We start from the raw sequence: 16,007 nt of genomic DNA, 5'->3' as shown, positions 1-16,007 counted from the left end.
AACCCAATTCTACAGACCTTTGCCTCAAAATTTGCCACTGAAGACAGTGAGAATGTTATATATAGGGAATATGGGGGGAGGGGATCTTATACTCATAAAATATTATAGCATCGTTTTCAACGGTTTTGTTAACAGAATTCCAAGAAGAGAATTTGATCCAATGTGAAGATAATATTTAACAGATTTTTAAAAGGCATAGAAAAGTAACAATAGTTACTAGGTCAAATATATAAGGGATCCAGAGATGACTAGATCATCTTTTATCTTCCATACAGAGTTGAGCCATCTCTCTTAGGGCCTTGTTACATGGTAATTTTGGGCAGCTTTCAGATCTCTGGATTGTCCACACATTAACAACTGAAACTAGTTTTAAGCACTCATTATATTTCTCAAAGTTATGCCACTCCAAGACAGTATCTCGGATCTGTGTTACCTAGCTCATGTTACACTAAAGAGTAGCCACTCTAGGCTACACCATAGTGTAAACACCCAACCCCCACTCAACTGCTGGCCTGGATCAGACCCACTGCCTCTTCCTCCCCACCACCCCGCCCACCTTTCCCAGCACCCTAGATCCCAGTTCACTGTTCACACCCCCCTGCCCACTTGTCCCTTGCTTCCTTGTGACTGCCTGCATTATCTGTCCTGGGGAAGTGGGCAGGAAAGGATCAACCTACCTGCCTGCCTGGCCACCATAGTTTCTCTTTGGGCAGGCTCAGCCTGGGGAAGAGCAGCAGCTTTGCAGTGGTGGCTGGGCAGGCAGGTTAACCCTCTCCTGCCTCCTGCCTTGGGACAGACAGCATGGGCAGCCACAAGTAAATGGAAGGGGCAGGGGCTCCCCCAGTCTGGAATGGGAAGGGGGATGATTCTTACCTTTTAGTCCTCCAGGCCCCTTCTGGCCTGAAGTGTGACTACTCCAAATTCAAGCTAGCACCAACACTGATCAACATTTGTGTTGCTCACTGTAACATGTAACAAAGCCCTTAGCTAAGAGGCAAATATAACCTATTCGGCTAAAAAGTATCAGCCACGGTCAAGACTATACAAGTGTTGAAAGACCCATTGATCACAATTCTGTAGCAAATCAGTCTATCTAGTATCAAAGTCAAACTTCTGCAGAAAGCTACCCTAAAACCCAAACCCTCTGAGCTCTGTGATGAGTTGCAAAGCCACTAGAAGCCAGAGTGTGAGTGAAGATCATGAAGGGTTAAACTAAAAGCCTGTTCATTCAGGCTGCTAAGTGGTCTGCCAAGGAGAATTTGTTCTGATGATGTAATATCTGTAACATGATAACCTGCTGGGGAAATTCAATGAGAATGGAGTTTATGGAACTATTTAAAACTGTCTCTCTATAGCTTAATGCTTGCATGTATAATTCCAGTTAAACAGTTGAATAAATCTGTCTTAGAAAAATAACAGTTGTCTTAGAACGTAATATAAAGCTTTCCCCAGCTCCCAGGCTCTACAGCTCTTTTTTCAGTTCAGTCCACAGGCCAAGCAACATTCTTCACAACTCACAATCATGGATTAATTCCTTTTGGATGTATCCCAGTGAGGAGATAAGCTAAACCAAGCCAGCCACGCAGTTATATAAAACAGATATTAAACCAATATTAGGTTTACTAGTACCTGTTTAGTAACTTGTTTCTCCTCACTCTTGATCAGCCATCTGCAGGCAAGGACCTGATCAGGATTGCCAACATTTAGAAATATTTTCAAGGGGAAGGTCTCCAAGCAAGCCACGGCCTCCATGTTTCCAGCTGCCAAAGACTCTTGTCTGCATTTTAATACATTTTAGGTTATTTTAAATGGGAATATCTTGCCTGCTACTGATCTCAGAAATGATACCCCAACATGAAACCTCCTTGCTTAACCGTATGTGTAAAGATACGTTAAAACAAATAGGGACAGTGCCTCACATAGCTTAGGGGTTCAGAGAGGCACCAAGAACTCTGAATGCTCATCTGAGTCAATGGCCTCCAAGGGGCTCCACAATCCTTCTGCTGTATACAAACTCCTCCATCAATAAGTTATGCACAGTTATAGCAAGTTTCTTGCATGTAAATGGAACTGGCCTCTTCCTATATCTATTTTGTTTAGGTGGTGGTCAGGTAACCCCCTTCCTTTAAGAGATCTGATAGCTAGAACATTTCCTAAACAAACAAGCAGCCTGAACAATTATGTTTGTTTCACATCCAAGGACCAGGTGCAATTCCCTAGACTAGTGCCCAGTCTTCAGCCCATAGACCAAATTAGGTTTACTAGTACCTGGTTAATAACTTCTTTTTCCTCACTCTTGATCAGCCACTGCTCCCCTACAGCCAAATTTCCAAGCCCTGCAGGCCCAATGGCTGGCACAGCATGCAGGTCCAGTGATACAGGCATGACCTGGTGCAGGGCTGATCCAGCTTGTGGGGCTGGGGCCCAACCCATCGTATGGGGCCAGGAACAGAACCCAATCCATTGCAGAGCTGACCCAGCACACAGGGCCAGGGCTGGAGACATAGCTGTGATCTTGTGCACAAGAATGGGGCCAGATCCATGAACTGAACCAGTTCTGTGTACTGGCTCGGGCCTGGGCCCCACATGGAAGATAGGGCCCACTGACGGGTTCCAGCCTATGGACCAACCCTGCACCACTCATTTGGCCTGCAGGGGGAAAGATGAGCAACACTGCATTAGACAATTTAGCTTTTAGTCAAAATCATAATAATTTGATGAGTCTAAATGTTCTTCCAATTTGGCCCCCACACATGCACATACACATGCACACACACATGCACGCACACACCCTTCTCTTCAAAATCCATCAGGGCATACTTTATGGAAAAATGGTGTTTACTCAACAAGAATATCCCCCATTCTTTCTGAGAACAGAACACATGCTATAACCATCTACCTCAGACAAAAGTTCCCTTTACCACGTCAATCTTCTTCTTTTTCTTTCATCATAAATGAGCTAAAACCTGGAAAACCAATGGACCAAATTCATTTGTTAACAATAAGGTAGATTCAGTTTAATTTTATGGGGGCCTCTAGTATCATAAACTCTAATACAAATTCTCACAAGCAAAAAGTCCAACCAAAGGGGATGCTGCAGTGAAAGAAAGTGTCAGAGGTAGCCTTCCCTCCACTTTGGGTACCATACAGATAACAAGCCCTAAAATGAAGGGACACAGCCAAAAGTTTCAAAGCAAATGAAAAATAAGTGAGTTCATCAATGGGAATTCTATTTGGCCCTGGACAGTAAATACATGTCCTGTCCACTAGTAGAAATTGTGTAATAGGGCAACACTAGAAACTCAGATTGTCTTCCCCTGTGGTTCAGAACATGTTGGCACAAAAAAGTGTAATTAAAATCTCCTCCTCTGGTTTCAGTGAATCTGCTTTGGCATCTTAAAATTTTCAAGTAATTTTCTTTTCTTCTTTGCTGCTTGTATTATTCTTTCCTTATCCCAATAATCCAAAACCGTTATTTCAGTCTTATTTGTTCCCACAGATGACAGAGTAGGCAAATCAAAATCAGAAGTCAGAGACCTTGGAAGTATTATGAAAATGAAATTGTGTGCCTCCAGATTAAAAGGAAGAAATGTATTAAACCTTTTAAAAATACAGATTAATCAATTATGTATGCAAAAAAGGACACAAGAATTATAGTAATGAAAAGCAGAAGAAAATTCACCAATACGGTATATACCTCTGGGATCCTCCTGAGTCAAATCCAAAAGAGGGATGTATTTTCCCTCCATGCATGCCCATAAATCCTGTGAAAGTCAAAGGGACACTGTTAATTTAGTATAGGCCCAAAATTCAGGTTTCAGTTAATGATTCTAAGCACATTTCAGTGAACAGTTTTATTTAAATACAAACTAAAAGATTATTTGGTGTATATGAAACCCTAACACCATTGGATGAATGAATAAAAGACAAAAAAATAATACTGACATTCATATATAAACACCAGTGAAACAGTCTAATTCTAAACTTAAACAGAGTGAAATGCAAAAAGTAAACACAAATTAAACTGTAAAGAAAAAATGATGGGCTCCATAACGGTTCATGGAAAAGAGGTAGGGAGGGGGGATTTAAAGTTAGTGGTGTTACTGTAGATTTACACCAGTGTAACTATGATCGGAGTCATACCTATTATGCTGGTGCTAGTTATATGGTGTCAAATTCAAATCTCACATACAGAAGTAAATCAGGAGTAACTGCACTGAACACAATAGAGTTATACTGATGTAAGTCTGGAGTGACAGTAGAGACAGGTTTTTTGTTTCCAGGAGTACTAGAGGGACAGCATGCTGAAGAGAGGCACTTGCTGCTTCTATAGGCTAGGGACAGACATTACACATACACCAGCTTAAGTGATCAGAAACTGGTTTAAAGCTGTAACAGAACAGATGTTCAATGCACATAACCAGTTTGAAAATGGCTGAAATTGGTTTGAGATAAACAGGGCTGAATGTAGTATCAGACTTAACTGATTTGGGTCAATCCAATATATGCAATATTTGTCCCAGACCCCTTGCTGGTTTAAGAAAAATCAGACTCCCCCAGCATCCCAGCATACTCTCCGGGCTGGGTGGGGCTCTCTGCTCCACAGGAGGGCTGGCCCCTGTCCTCTGCTCCCTGGCTGCAGCTCCAGAAATTGTGGGCTGCTCCCTCTCACCACTCCCTGGTAAGCAGGAATTCCTCCCTCCCCTCTGCCTTGCAGAGAAGTGTCTGTGTATTAGCTAGCAGACCACAAGCTGGCTATGGTCTGTGCTGAATCAACTGATAGAATCAACAGATAGCTGGTGATGTCCCCCTGTTGTTTTTTTTAATGGAGTGATAAATACTGAGTTAAAAGATGATAAACACTGTTATCAATTCCCTGCTGGGATAATCAGAGCATCCCGCTAGGGTCTGGCCATGTCCCCCCTCAGCTCTGTGCTGTGAAAGGAAAGGAGGGCGCTGCTCTAGCAGCCTGCGTCTTCTAGCCTGAGCAACTGCTGGCATGTGCCTGCATGTCTGGGATATCTGTGCACTTACCAAGTGATTTAGCCTATCCAAGTTAGACTAACCTGCAAAGGTTGTATCAATTCAGGCTCAGGCTTTTTGCATGTCTGTCCCTAGCCAGAGTCTATTTATTCTCTGAAGAACTGCCCTGTTAGGAAGAGTAGAACCTCCAGGAGTATTGCCAGAGCCAGGCTCCTCTATTAAAAAGCACCTCCGTCTTTCCGCCCATTTTCTCTCTCTAATATCTCTTCCATTTTTTCCTGAGCTTGTGATATGCAGGACTGCTGGGTGTTTTAGAAGGAGCACTTCACCTCAAGAACTTGTAGCTCTAATATAACTTCTTCCTGTACAGAAATGCTATTATAAAATTAGACGTCTTCCCTAAGATTCCTTCTTTCACTTATTACCCTGACTACTTTTCCAGTGATTGTCAATCTTTATCTTGAAATCAGTTTGGTCTCTTGTCCCCAACTACTATTAATGGTAAGAAACATTTTTTTTCTAATTTTGAGCTTAAATTTATTCTTGGCTTGTTGACATTGATTTCTTCTTGTAATAACATTGTCCTGTAGTTAATTAGCTCAGCTTCCTCCCAGATCTTTATGCTCCTTGGAAGCAATCATATCCTCTCTCAGTCTTCATTTTGCTAGGCTAAATAAACTGCTTTATACTCCTCTCCTAAAAAGGTGCCCTACTCCCTGATTATTAGGGGTCTACTGAACTCAAGGACATAGCAGCAGATTTCACAGGCAGACCCCAGAGCTGGCCACTATTTCCGTGGGCTGAATGCAGAGGGTCCCTCCCATACTTCTGATTGGCTGAGGGGCCCTAGTGGCCCTGCACCTCACTTCTGATTGGTTGCAAGGGCTCTCCATCATGCAGCCCTACCCCTTACTGCCAATTGGTGGAAAGGAGCATGGCTGCATGACAGGCAGCCCTCTCAGCCAATCAGCAATGAGGGGTGGAGTTGGCAACCATCTTGCTGGCAGCCCTTCATGCTGGGAGCCCATGCCACCCTCTCCCCCTCAGTGGGCTGCATGGCTGGGCCTCGGCAGCCATGAAGACTGCTGGCTCCCACTGGGGAACTTTATTTTCAGTAAGTTGGGGGGTTTTTTGCAGTGAGCCCACCATTTTTTGCAAAGCCCAGCCAATTTTGTATTTTCTGCAAAAAATGAAAACTTGTGATTTTGGTAGGTCCCTACTGATTATCCTGTTAGCTCTTCACTGCACCAATTCTAATTTTAATTCACCTTACCTGACCATGGGTCACAGAACTCTACACAGTATTCTCAATGAAGTTTTACGATGGCATTCATATTTCCATATCTTTACTGGAAATACTTCACCAGATTTCACAGCCATATCATACTGGTGGCTTATCTTCATCCTGTGATTGATTAATAGGCCCTTCTCCATAATGTCCTAGTTATAGTCCTAGACTTAGCCACAGTCTTTAAATGCATGCTTTTGGTATTTGCATGGTTAAATTTCATCCCACTTTGAAAACTCCAGTCATCAAGAACACCAAATTCTTCTTGTAAGATATTCAAATCTTCCTCTATTTTTTCAATGCCTAACTTCGTGTTGTTAGAAAATTTCACTAGAATACTCATATGTTTTGTGTTGAAGTCATCAATGAAAATATTAAACAAAATGGATCCCCAGGTGGATCCTTGAAAAACTCAACTTCCCGCTTAGTAAACACCAGTTCGAGTTTGACTTATTATGATTATTTTTAAATAAGGGATAGCAACATTTGTCATATAATCAGTCCCAGAAATGAAGGGGTTCCAAGACACCTCTATAGAATGTGAAAGAGAAATATATTTTCACATCAGGTTATTTCTTTCTATAATGTTAAAATTACCCATAGTTAGCTTTTTATTCAATGCAGATACAGTGTACTTAGTGTACACTTTATCTACTGATATTTTCCAATCCAACTTCATTATGAAAGCTTTTTTTTTTCTAATCCAAAAATGTCCATATATAATTTAATAAATAGAGGTGGCTATGTAATACAGGTAGTAATAAACATGTCACATAACATTAAATAATTTGGCTGCATTCCTCATTCAGCTACATTAGAAGCAGGTTAGTTTAGCATTTGGTCCAATTAATTTTACTTTATGTCAAATTCTGGCATGCTATAATTGGAAAATGTTTATGTTCCATTTTGTCTTTGATCTTATACTACTTTTGGAAACTATTACCATCTCCAACAGGTTCTGAATAGTAAGCAGCAAGTTCACTGCCATAGTCAGACTTGTAAAAATAACTTAAAATTATATGTCCTGCTTATTTCAGATTCTGAATTCATCAAATCAATGGGGGTTGGTATGGTGTGTAAATCAGCACAGAACTTGGTTCAGTAACTGTACTATTTATTATTTAATTTATATATGCTCTCTCTTTTTGTATAATATTCACTCTTAGATATTCTTACTTGACATTTGGAAAAATCCTTGGTGTGTTGGAGTGAAGCATCTTCTATTGTTTTCTTCTCAACTTGTTCTTTGTTGTCTCAATGCCCTCCACTTTTTTCTCCTTTTTTTCCTCCACTATCAGTTCCTTAATTAATTTACATACTGCAATCCAGTTAGATTGAATGAAATATGGTAGGCAGTGATGTCAGGAAATGTAAGTTATGATGTCAGAAAGAGACAGGGAGAAAGACATATCCTTACTATAGTTTTGTAGGAAAATGTACTAAATGATAAACTCCTATCTTTATATATCTATGATGAATCAAATGCTGAGATTTTATAAAAGAAAACTAAATAGAAAAGGAAAACAACCTTTATTGCATCACTGAAGGTTTCAGCTTTAAAACAGCAGCATAAAAAGGCATCTTTCCTTTACAATGGTATTACTCTACATTCAAGTAACAAAATAGTAAGATTTTTATGATAGCCATGCTGTACAATTTGAATGAAAAGGCCTTATTTAAAAACGAATTTGTGCAATCAAACAGTATAATTTGGTTGCGCATCCAGCATGGCTGCTAACATCACAGAAACAACTCTAAACATCCAGCAATTAGAAAAAGTTTCCAATTGTCATGGACTCTACCCTGGTTTTATGCAATACATTCCCTTCCAAACATATGCAATAAATGTAGCAAAGATTCAGACAAGAACAGTTGCTGAAACAACTTTAAAAAGAGTTCTTCACTATTAGACAGAAGAGGTATATTGCCAAGGGAGAAGGAGGGAGTAACAGTATTTGGACAAGGAATAGTTATTCCAGATACCTGCTTATTCATAATTGGTTACAGATAGGTAATATTAATACACTGTGATTTCCTTGTATTAACTATTTGTGCTGGAAAAAGATTCTGAGAGCTATAGCTGCATTTCCTATCCTCATGATGTCACTCTTCCAACAAGACTTCTTCAAGATTTGTTTCCAATCATGGGAAATTAGGACTGGATCTCACAAGGTCATCTAATCCAAACCCTGGCTCAAAGCAGGACCATCCCCAGCTAGATCATCCCAACCAAGGCTTTGTCTACCCGGGTCTCAAAAACCTCCAAGGATGGATATTCTACTACCTCTCTGGTGGCACATCTACATGAGCTGTTAACTGCAAAGAAGCTGAATAATACTGCGCAGTAGTGTGTCACAGAACCAACAGTGCTAACATGCTACAGTGCAGTATTATTAGGTTACTGTGCAGTAGTGACACTTAAAAGGTGTTTGCTGGCACGACGGTACAGTAACTCTAGTTACTGCACACTTGATTATACAAGTACTAAATAGTAACCACTGTGCAGTAGCATCTAGTATAGACGCACCCTGGATAACCTGTTCCAGTGCTTTACTACCCTCTTTGTGAGTTTTTCCTAATATCTAACCTGAACTTCCCTTGCTGCAACTTGAGACCATTGCTCTTTGTTCTGTCACCACTGAAAGCAGTTTGACTCCATTCTCTTTCAAACCCTGCTTCAGGTAGTTGAATGCTGCTATTAAATCCCCTCTCAGTCTTCTCCAGACTAAATAAGCCCAGTTTCCTCAGCCTCTCCTTAGAAGTCATGCTCTCTAGCCCATCTAACTATTTTTGCTACCTTCTGCTGGACTCTCGCAAATTTGTCCACATCCTTTGTGTAGTGGAGGGCTCAAAACTGGACATGGTACTCCAGATGTGGCCTCACCAGTGCCAAATAGATGGAAATAATCACTTCCCTCAATCTGCTGGCAACACTGCTACTAATGCAGCCCAGTATACTGTTAGCTTTCTTTGCAACAAGGGCACACTGGCTCATATTCACCTTCTTGTCCACTGTAACCCCTATGTCCTTTTCTGCAGAGCTGCTACTTAACCAGTCAGTCCCCAGCCTGTACTAGTGCATGGAATTGTTCTGTCATAAGTGCAGGACTTTGCACGTGTCCTTATAGAATGTCATGAGATTTCTTTTGGTCCAATCCTCCAATTTGTTTAGGTCTCTCTGAATCTTAGCCCTATTTTCTATTCTGCCCAGCTTGGTGTCGTCCGTAAACTTGCTGAGGATTCATGTCATCCCATCTTCCAGATTGCTGATGAAGATATTGAACAAAACCAGCCCCAGGACTGATCCCTGGGGACTTCACTTGATACTAGCTGCCCCCTAGACATCAAGACATTGGTTACTACCCTTTGAGCCTGAGGATCCAGACAGTTTTCTATCCACCTTACAGTCCATTCATCCAACCTGTACTTCCTGACATGGCAGGAAACTAGGCAGAGCTCTGTCAAAACTCCTTTTATGTTTCATCAGAAGTGGGTAAAACTGATATGTTTTTGAATAACATTTATGTTATTCAGAAAATTTCCAACCATCTGAAAACTAAGGCCAGTTGAATGGACCTTTCAGTTAAGAGAGAGGCAGATCATAAAATGCTGCATTCACAAGTCCAAAACATTGTGAAACAGAATGATCATGAACATGTCATTGCCAGGTTATACATAGCAAGTCTTTTGAACAGTCAGGAATAAAAACCTATATGCAAACATGGTTTGTTGGCATTCAAACCCGATGATGGTTCTGAATGTTCCATGTGGTTCCTGTCTTTAGAACGAGTGAAATCAAAACCACAGACCTTCAAGACTTGGGTTTGTTCTACACTAGACTTCGAATTGATTCACCAAAAAATTCTTGGTTTGCAGCTGTTTCACAGGTGTTTTGTTGCAAGCAGCTGACATTCAAAATTTGACTAACTTTGATTGGATACAGGTCATGTGGTATGCTTCTGTTTCCTGATTGGAAACAGATTTCCACTCAGATCTTAGAATCAAGCTCCTAGTACAACTTCCTTCTATTAATGCCAAATTCACTTTTCACAAATAAGTTGCAAAGTCATTTAAAATAGCTGTTTTATTTAACATTCTTGCTATTTGATCTTCTACTTGCCCCAGTGACCCCATTCCATCTTACTGCTAGATTTCCTTCACACTTACTTTCATTCCCTCCCTCACTTTTCTCTTTAATTTATCACTTCCCTTTGGCTTTTCTCTTTACAATGCATTAGTCTCCTCCATCTAAAAAAACCACCACCTGTGGTTCCACTTGTTTCTCCAACTACTGCCCCATGTCTCTGTTCCCTTTCATCTCAAAGCTTATTGAAGGCATTGTCTATAATCATTTTCTGGGATTCCTCTCCCCCCAGTTCAATATAAGACCTATTATCTTCCTTCTGCCACTTGCACCTCACTTGAACCCCTCTCACCAAAGGCTCCAGTGACCTCTTCCTAGCTGAGGGTCAGAACAAGTGCTTCATCCTCATTCTCTTTTAACCTGTCAGCCACCTTCAACGTCACTGATCATCATTATCTTGAAAACTTGACCTCCATAGCTAAATGATGTGGCTAAAAACATGGATAGCAGAAAACTCGTATTCTGCCTGTCCCAAGCTATTCCCTTTACCTCTCTTCTTGATCACTGTGGAAAACCCCATCATCCTCCCTCCACTCCTGCTGCTAACCTGGGCATCATCAGCAAATTAGCCTTCTCTCTTACACCTCACATCCAGGTTTTGCCTATGCTGCAGATGCAAAATGCCACAGATATTTCTCAGATATAGCCCTTAGTATCCCTCTACACAGCTAAAACTCCTCTAGGCTCTAATCGTCTTGTACCCCAGTTATTGCCACATCCTTCTCTCTTGTTTTAAATGCAGTTTTACCCAGGTCAAATCAATTCAGAAGTCTGCTGCAAAGATTATTTCCCTACTTCATTGCTTTGACTATGCCATCCCTCTTTAAATCCCTCCATTTGTCTACCTTACTAAACACAAGATGGTTGCTTTCACTTCTAGAGCCCTTCAGGGTTTATACCCACCTTCTCAGCTCTCATTCACTATCAAAATGCCATCTTTAATCAGCTCCTGATACCAGCCTCCACTGTCAGCCTGTTGTCTTTTCAAATAAGCATCCTCAAGTTGCCATTCATGCTTGGGGAGACTTCTACATAGACATCTGCCAATTTACCTCATTATTCCCATTCAAAGCCCTCCTTCTAACTCTTCTTTGTTGCAATGCTCAAGAATCCCTAACAATGCTTAGGCCACTGTTGACTTGAATTCACTGCATATCATGCTGATCCATATTGGGCACATCTACATGTGTGCATTTACTGTGCACTAACCAAAATTACTGCACAGTATGGGAGTGCATCTACACATGTGCACCTGTACTGCACAGTAAATATGGTGATTTTACACTGACTTGAGTGCAAATTTGATACCTGCATCATGCAGGTATTAAATTTATGCACGATTAGTTACTGCTGAGTAACACATGTGTAGACATCTTACTGCGAAGTAACACCGCGTGTGTGGACTGACTTTCAACAGTATTAATGTGCTTTAACACCCGCATGGGTAGACACAGGGCTATTCCCACTTACTATGCAGTAATTTACTGTGCAGTAAATTTAAGCTGGAGTAAATGACTGTGTAAACATGCCCATTGTCTTTTTGATCCCTTGTTTGTCTGTAGCCATTTGTAGTGGCTTGCTTTATACTTAGATTGCAAACTTCTGGGGCAGGGACTTACTTTTCGTTCTGGGTTTGTACAGCACCTACCACCATAAGTTTGAACAGCCAGGCACAGGCACATGGTAGATAAATAAGTAAAAACCTTTACATAATTTATAGGTATAAGTTAAACACAGACAGTGTTTTCCAGGAACATGGCTTTGGAAACGCTGCTCAGAGCCAAGTCAGCTATGGATCCATGACCAGCACTTGTAGGCGCTACAGTAACATAAATAATAAATGCTAAATAATAACAGTAAACTTGTTTACTAGCATATCTTCCAAAAATAAGCACATAAATTGTGAAACATACCTGAAGTGATTCCATTTAGCAATTTGAATGAATGCTTGCAGAGAACATTAAGCAATATTCACTCAGATTAATGAAGAAGACTAGTCTTCCTGTTTGAGTTTGAACAGCCAGGCACAGGCACATGGTAGATAAATAATACATAAGCAAAGACCTTTACATATTCATAGGTATAAGTTAAACACAGACAGTATTTTCCAGGAACATGGCTTTGGAAATCCTGCTCAGAGCCAGGTCAGCTACAGCAAACAAATCAGTAGACATTTTAAATTGGGTGGCAAGTAAAAAGATATAAGCATCTTTCTCCAGATGTTCACTTTTTTATACAAGGATGAAATTGAGACCTAAATATTCAAAAAACAGCAAACAATACAATAATTGCCTATGCTACCTCCACTGCTTCAGAGTACTTGAGTCACAAGCAGAAACAATTTGATTAAGTGTTGTGCTATATTGGTATTTCTGTTAGTATTTCCAGTGCTACTGAACAAAATCTGCAATAAGCTTTTTAAAGACAGATGTACTAGAATGAGAAAAAAAAATAGTGTCTCTCATCTAAACAAAAATGTGAACAGTACTTACTGATTGCATATTCCTGGGGGAGGGGAGGCACAAAATACCACGGTCATTTCTTCACTGGAAACTGAGATTAAAAAATTGAAAATTGTATCCAAGGTTCTAAAAAAAATGACATTGAACCTTCTTGTAACGAAGCTATTTCTCCACAAGGTAACAGTTTCATTCTTATGAAGCTCACTATCCCCAAAACTGTAGTGTCCACGCTGAAGCAATTCGGGGCATTTAAACAGAATTTGACCACATTTGAGTTTATTGAGTAGAGGTCCATAGGGCTATATTTCATTATTTTCTCTTGATTCCACATACAATTGTAGGCAATATTCCATCTCTCTCTACATGCTCTTTTTCTTCCTTATGGATAGGAACCCATTCAATGAGTCTGAGGGGTGTATACTTCTTAACAGGCAGCAGAACCAGTGTAGCTTTACCACCTAAGAGCTGGGAATGGCTATGAAAGGCAGGAGAACCCTACCCAGACAACCAGGGTAGAAACTCACATTCAGTAGCAAGAACTGGAGAAATGAATGGACGGGAAGGAAAGCATGCAGGAACCACAGCCATGTGAGACTTCTTTATTTCTGATGACATTAACTAAGCCTTTCAGAAGAGATCTTTAAATTGGGAGAAGGCAAAATACATATACTACAATTGACACTATGAAATAAAAGGGCTTGGGCACTATGTCCTCATTTGATATTGCAGTGTGCCCTACAAGTTAAGATTATAAAACGTCACTCAAGTCAGCATAAATGTCTTCTGAATTAAGTTCTCCTACAATTCCACATCCTATGACTTATTCCTCCAGTTGCTGTACACATATATCGATTCCTTACTGCTGTGCTTTTAAACTGCCATGCCCTGGAGGCTCCCTCTCACTTGTATCCTATTTGAAACCTTAATGAAACGGCCTGGTTCCAGCATCACAGCAGCTTTTCTCCGCAACAGAATTCCATTTCCTAATGAGTTCCTCTAAATCTGCCATCAGGTGACTTTATTGACTCTAAGATCATAATTAGGCAGCAATTCACTTTCTGCAATTTTCTGGTTTGAAGTCTGAATTCTCCTGCGCTCATGAACTTCAGCTGATATTTAATGATCAGGAATCAAGCAGAGTTACAATGTCTGAAAGAAATAGCCCTGAAGTGTGAGAAGCCCAGACAACAGCCTTGAAACTTTCCAGAGCCATTTGACATTCTAATGGTATACTAACAAACAGGAAATCAACCCATCAGTACTTAACTGACATATCTGAAGGTTAAATTGTTTCCCTGTTAAAAAAGGTAATGCAATATTTAGTTGCTATGAGAATAAACGTTTTCTAACATATGTGGATTCATAGAAACCAACTGTCCGTCAGTTTCTAAATTTTTAATATTTAAAGTCTTTGTTTAGTTTGAATGATTGAACAAGTATCACTTGGTGTATCTTTTACATATAATACATATACTTTAACCAGGATTATATGTAGTTTAAAAAAATTCTCCTTCCCCCCATTTTTTCTCTTCCCTTAGTTGTTTCTTGTTCTTCTCTTTGATTTGTAAGAAAGCCTACTAATTATGAGAGCGTCACTCTAGTTTTGCAGTCTGGACCGAAGCTTTCAGAGACGCATCCTATTCTTTGAATTCATTACCTGCAGTAAACTGAACCTGGGGTTTGAGAACTTTTCACCACTATTTTAATTGCAACAAGAGATTACTTTTGTGATTTTTTTGGTGTATCAAGCTAAGAATCTAAGGATTTCAACTTTAACACATTTACTTTTAGACTACTACTAGTGACTGACTTTTTTTCACTACTTCCTTTCCCAGCATAAATACTTCTCACATTGCTGGGGGGAATATGTGTGCAGGTGTGTAACATATAGTTAGTTTAATCCTTAAGTATTAAGCTAGGACTGTTCCCAATAATATTGTCTCATAAATAGCACCTTTTAGTAGAACATCTGGAATCAGTATGGATTGGACACTACTACACTTTCCCTTGTTGAGTTTTTATACTGACAGATACTGGTAACACTATTATTGTTGTTAGCATATGCTTTTCAGTAGCATTCATTCTTTTGTGTAGCACCCATTGCAAGGTATTTAGACCACTCATTAAGTTAACCCAGGCCAAATGGCTAAACTAAAAATAGCCAGTTTGCTTACCACAAATGGAGAGAGAAAAAAGAATTAGAAAGCTAGAGAAATAGCTGAGGGTGAACCCAGGCAAATGGACAGACTTGGGAGTGGGACCTGAATAAAACTAAGGAGGGTTTCTGATCAACTCATTCGAAGAATAAGTTCCAAAAACAGGGTATCCATGCTGCTAATTCAGTTCAGAAGGAAACTCTGGGCATAGAGGAGAGACAACAGATCTTAGTTATAAAGTAATCAACTGGCCACACACAGGGAGCATCTACATGTGCAATAATTGTGCCTGAATAACTCCAGCACAATTTGTGCCAGAGTAAACTAATCCCGACATCATAGTCTACGTGTGTGCATTTAAGTGCAGTAATGTACTCCACTGTCAGATAGTACCTGTGTCTGATGGGACTATCCTACACGAAAGTAAATTAATGTACTACACCCTAACTGCAATGTATGTGTAGATGGTGGTGTTTTACTGCGCAGTAAATTAGTCTACTATGCAGTAAAGCGCATGTGTAGATGCACCCACAGAGGAGGACAGATGGTTGGCACTACACTCTCATTCCCATATTACTATAGGGCAGAGGTTTTCTAATTATTTTGGCCATGTATCCCTTTACCTGCAAAATATTGCTGCTTGTACCCTTTATACCTGACCTATCTCTGCATGTTCATTCGTTAGGAAGAGGATCAAAACCAACATCAGTGCCTGATAATGCCATTACTCATTACACACTGACTAATCAAAAGCTCCACCGCCATTATTAAAATTTGTGCAAGGGTCTCTTGGCAAAGTGCCATGTACCCCTGTGGCTATATGTACCCCAGTAAAAACAACTGCTATAGGGTTTTCATATCATCAATATGATCTTCACATGTAGTATATTGGTAGCTGGTACAAACATCAAAGAAAATACACAACTGATTCCTTTGTCCAAATGCCAAGGGATAAACAGTTAACTGTATTCTGT

General features: G+C 40.2%; 1 long non-coding RNA gene across 1 annotated transcript in view; it reads right to left on the bottom strand.

Moving 5' to 3' along the window:
* The window catches only part of LOC149864488 (uncharacterized), a 31,381-nt gene extending 29,081 nt beyond the window's left edge, over positions 1 to 2,300 (bottom strand). Inside the window, exon 1 of the long non-coding RNA XR_016442535.1 lies at positions 1,630 to 2,300. This is a non-coding gene — a long non-coding RNA (uncharacterized LOC149864488). The remainder of the gene's footprint in view (positions 1 to 1,629) is intronic.
* Positions 2,301 to 16,007: the final 13,707 nt, after the last annotated feature.

Source organism: Crocodylus siamensis, chromosome 5 (assembly GCF_052110815.1).
Source record: "Crocodylus siamensis isolate JL-2025a chromosome 5, ASM5211081v1, whole genome shotgun sequence".
Taxonomy (NCBI): domain Eukaryota; kingdom Metazoa; phylum Chordata; order Crocodylia; family Crocodylidae; genus Crocodylus; species Crocodylus siamensis.
Note: the sequence above shows the minus strand (reverse complement) of the source record. Positions and strands in the feature narration are given on the sequence as shown.